Source organism: Gastrolobium bilobum, unplaced genomic scaffold (genome assembly GCF_033153095.1).
Source record: "Gastrolobium bilobum isolate Gb01-03AN ecotype WA unplaced genomic scaffold, APGP_CSIRO_Gbil_v1 utg873969, whole genome shotgun sequence".
Classification (NCBI taxonomy): Eukaryota; Viridiplantae; Streptophyta; class Magnoliopsida; order Fabales; family Fabaceae; genus Gastrolobium; species Gastrolobium bilobum.
The window spans coordinates 6,950-11,691 of record NW_026898567.1 but is presented as its reverse complement, the minus strand read 5'-3'; the positions used below and the strand labels follow the sequence as shown (position 1 = coordinate 11,691).

The following is a 4,742-nucleotide window of genomic DNA, read 5'->3' as shown; positions in this document are numbered from 1 at the left end:
AATAAGCGTTTTAGCGCCCTGAAGTGGAAAAAGGACTCTGGTCTCCACCGCTAAAACGTCCAAATCAAGAGTTTTAGCGTTGGAGTCAGTTAAATTCAGTTGAGCATCCACCAAGTTTGGACGCTAAAATGGTCATTCCTTAACGTTTTAGCGTTTTTGTCAGTTAAAAGCAGTTGAGCATACGTAAAGCATGGACGCTAAAACAGTCACTTATGGACGTTTTAGCGCCCACATCAGTTTTCTGTTTTTAATTGTAACACTATAAAAGGCAAAGCCTTCACACTTAGTAAAAGATCTGGAATTTTCTCTCTCTCTTAAACTTTAGTCTGACTTCTCTCTAAATTCTCTTAGTGTTTTAGTTTTTGTATTAGGATTTCTTTGTAATAGTTTGGAGATTGAAGACCTTCAACATGGAAATGAAGTTTGATTCTTCTTTTCTTGTTTATTCCTTAGTCATGTCTGAGTAGAGTCTTTGTAGTCTGAATGCAATAGAACTCCATGATAATATTATGTTGATCTGATTAATATGATGAAGTATTTTTCATGTGTTGATTTAAGATTGAATTAGAAAGGACATTGAGGAAGCACAAAAGGGCAGCCAGGCAAAGGAGACAGTTGCAAGAAATTGGTGAATCCAGTACGGTTAATCAGGAAGAGATAATGGCAGAGAATCACAGACCACCACCACCACCACCACCACCACCACAGAGGACACTGGGAGAGTACATGACTCCTGCAGTGATTCCTCCAATTGGGAGTGTTGTGCGCCCAACAGTGGAGCCCAACAACTTTGAATTGAAGCCTGCTTTGATACATTTGGTGCAGAAGGATCAGTTTGCTGGAACCAGTGCAGAGGACCCTTACTTGCACATAGAGAACTTTCTGTTGTTGAGTGATACTGTGAAGATAAATGGTGTCACAAGAGATGCAATTCTGTTGAGACTATTCACTCATTCACTGACGGATGATGCAAGGAGATGGCTGCAATCATTGCCACAAGGAAGTATAACAACTTGGGATGATCTGCAAACCAAGTTCTTGCAGAGGTTTTTCTCAGCATCCAAGAGGGCCAAGTTGAAGGATGAGATTACAAGCTTTAAGCAGAAAGAGTCAGAATCCATTTATGAGGCTTGGGAGAGATTCAAGACTTTGTTGAGGAAATGTCCACAGCATGGAATTGAGGCATGGCAACAAGCAGCAATCTTCCTGCAAGGAATGACCACTAACACTAGAACCTTGGTGCATGCCACTGCTGGTGGATCATTGACTACCAAGACTCCTCAAGAAGCCTTGGATATCTTTGAGTCATTGGCATCTCAGGAATTTGATAATGCCCCAGTGGCTGACAGAAGGACATGAATCATCAGGTTGGATGGGTATGATGCTCTGTTGGCAAGGAATGATCAGCTGATGCAGACACAGAGACAACAGCAGCAACAGTTGGATACCCTTATTAAGCAACTCTCTTCACAAAAGGTAGCTTCTGTGGAAACCAAGAGTGTATGTGCTATCTGTGGCAAAGGCCATGTGACAGAGGAGTGTGATTATGGGGGATCACCAGAACAAGCAGAGGTGAATGGAGTGTGGTATGATCAGAATAATCAAAGGAACTACAACAATCAGGGAAGGAATGTTTATGTGCCACCATGGAAGAACAAGAATCAACACCCAGGATTCAGCTATAGTTCCAACCATCAATTGAACCCACCATTACAACCTCCACCACCACATATGAAGGAGCAGTCAAGTGATCCTGCTGCATGGGAGAAAGCGTTTGCTCAGTTATCTAAGACAACTCAGGATTATATCCAGGGGTCTAATTCATTCAGGGAAGAGACAACTGCATTCATGCAGGAGACCAGAACTTCTTTCAGAAATCAGGAAGCATCAATCAGAAATTTGGAGACCCAGATTGGTCAATTATCAAGACAGATATCAGAGAGACCACAAGGGAAATTTCCAGGTGATACATTAGTGAATCCTAAGGAGCACTGTAAAGCAATTATGACAAGAAGTGGGTTGGTACTTCAACCAGTGAAAAAGAATGTGGAAAATAAAAAGAATGAAGAAGAGGTTGTGGTTGAAGATGTAGTCTCTGATGATGAAGTAGAGAAGATGAGAAATGAGAAAAGTGAGAAGGAAGTAGTTGTTAGAGATGTTATAGTTGGAATTGAGAAAGAAGAGGAAGGGAAGGACAATAAGAATGAAGGAGAGGTAGAAGTTGGTAAAAATGCTTCCCCACAAAAGATGATGAAGTGGGAAAAGAAGAAGATGGCTGACAAGAAAGAACAGCCAGTTATTTTATCTCCCTATGCTAGAGTTCCCTACCCTCAAAGGTTGAAGCAAGAGATTCAGAAACAGCACTATGCAAGATTTCTGGATATCTTCAAAAATTTACAAATTAACATACCATTTTCTGAAGCACTGGAAAATATGCCTCACTATGCAAAGTTCATGAAGGATCTTCTTACTAAGAAGAGGAAATTAACTGATGGTGAGACAGTGGCCCTAACAGCAGAGTGTAGTGCCCTAATCCAGAAGAAGCTTCCAACAAAAATGAAAGATCCTGGAAGCTTCAGTATCTCTATTGCTATAGGAGATGTGGAGGTGGGAAAGGCATTGTGCGATTTGGGAGCCAGTATAAACTTGATGCCGTTGACAGTATGTAGAGCTTTGGGAATCAACACTTTGAAGGAGACCAATCTTATTCAATATCTTGCAGATAGATCTATCAAGAGGCCTGAAGGTGTGGTTGAAGATGTCTTGGTCAAGGTAGACAAGTTTATTTTTCCAGTGGATTTTGTGATTCTTGACATGGAGGAAGAGGATACAGAAAGTCCTCTATTGTTAGGAAGACCCTTTTTAGCAACTGCAAGATCTTTGATAGATGTTGAACAAGGAAAGTTGTTGCTAAGGGTGGATGAGGAAACAGTCACAATTGATGTATTTGAAACTATCAAGCACCCTGTTGATGTGGGGGATTGTTTTAGATTGGATGTGATACAGGAGGTTGTGGAAGAAGTGAATAAAGAAGAAGAATTCCCAGTTGAGGAAGAAAGATCAGAAGAAGAGACAGGTACAGAAGATTACCAAGAAGAGCCAGAAGTGGAAGAGCTTGAGAAGAAGATTGATGACATTCCAAAAGGAGCACCTAAGGTAGAGCTTAAAGAATTACCTTCAAATCTGAAGTATGTGTTCCTTGGGGATGATCAAACATATCCAGTAATCATCAATGCAATGTTATCTGAGAGTGAGGAAGTGAAGTTGATTAAGGTACTCAAGAAGAATAAAATGGCTATTGGATGGCAGTTTTCAGATCTTAAGGGTATTAATCCTTCCTTTTGCACCCACAAAATATTGATGGAAGAGGAAATCAAACCAGTAAGGCAACCACAGAGGAGACTCAACCCCACTATGAAGGAGGTAGTGAGGAAGGAGGTTGTAAAGCTACTTGATGCTGGGATGATTTACCCTATTTCAGACAGTGCTTGGGTGAGTCCTGTGCAAACAGTACCCAAGAAAGGGGGGATGACTGTGGTGAAAAATGAGAATAATGAACTGATTCCCACAAGGACAATCACTGGCTGGAGAATGTGCATTGATTACCGGAGGCTGAATAAGGCAACCAGGAAGGATCATTTTCCACTTCCTTTCTTGGATCAGATGCTAGAGAGGTTGGCAGGACATGCTTTCTATTGTTTCTTGGATGGTTATTCAGGGTACAATCAGATAGCTGTGGCACCAGAGGATCAGGAGAAGACTGCTTTTACATGTCCATATGGAATATTCGCATACCGGAGGATGCCTTTCGGCTTATGCAATGCTCCTGCCACTTTTCGAAGGTGCATGCTTTCCATTTTTTCTGATATGATAGAAGAATGCGTAGAAATTTTTATGGATGATTTTTCTGTATTTGGTTCTAATTTTGATGTATGTTTAGGGAATTTAGATTCTGTATTAAAAAGATGTCAAGACTGTAATTTGGTTTTGAACTGGGAGAAATGTCACTTCATGGTGACTGAAGGAATCGTTCTTGGACACAAGGTGTCTAGGAATGGAATTGAAGTGGATAGGCAAAAATTTCTGTGATAGAGAAACTTCCTCCACCTATTAATGTTAAGGGTGTGAGGAGTTTTCTTGGTCATGCAGGATTTTATAGGCGGTTCATAAAAGATTTTTCAAAAATTGCCAAGCCCTTATGCAAGTTATTAGTCAAGGACCAAGAGTTCCTGTTTGATGATGAATGTCTGCATGCATTCCATGTTTTAAAAGAAAAGTTGACCACTGCACCTATCATGATGGCACCTGATTTTTCATTACCATTTGAATTAATGTGTGATGCTAGTGATTACGCTGTAGGAGTGGTATTGGGCCAAAGAGTGAATAAATTGTTGCATGTCATTTACTATGCCAGTAAGATCTTAAATGATGCACAAAAGAATTATGCTACTACAGAAAAAGAATTACTGGCTATTGTGTATGCATTTGACAAATTCAGGCCATATCTGTTAGGATCAAAAGTTATTGTTTACACTGACCATGCAGCTTTAAAGTATTTGTTAAGCAAGCAGGATGCTAAACCCAGGTTGCTCCGCTGGATGTTACTGTTGCAAGAGTTTGAGGTAGAGATCAAGGACAAAAAGGGAGTTGAAAACTTGGTGGCTGATCACTTATCCAGGATTACAGAAAAAGAGCTTCAAGAAGGACCGGAAGTAGTGATCAGAGAAGAGTTTCCGGATGAA

At 40.5% G+C, this 4,742-nt stretch overlaps 1 non-coding gene across 1 annotated transcript; it reads right to left on the bottom strand.

Annotated features, from left to right (window-relative positions):
• Nucleotides 1-1,071: 1,071 nt before the first annotated feature.
• LOC133317437 (small nucleolar RNA R71) lies at nucleotides 1,072-1,178 on the bottom strand. Its single transcript, XR_009752319.1, has one exon. It is a non-coding gene; the product is annotated as a small nucleolar RNA R71 (small nucleolar RNA).
• Between the last annotated feature and the right edge of the window lie 3,564 nt (nucleotides 1,179-4,742).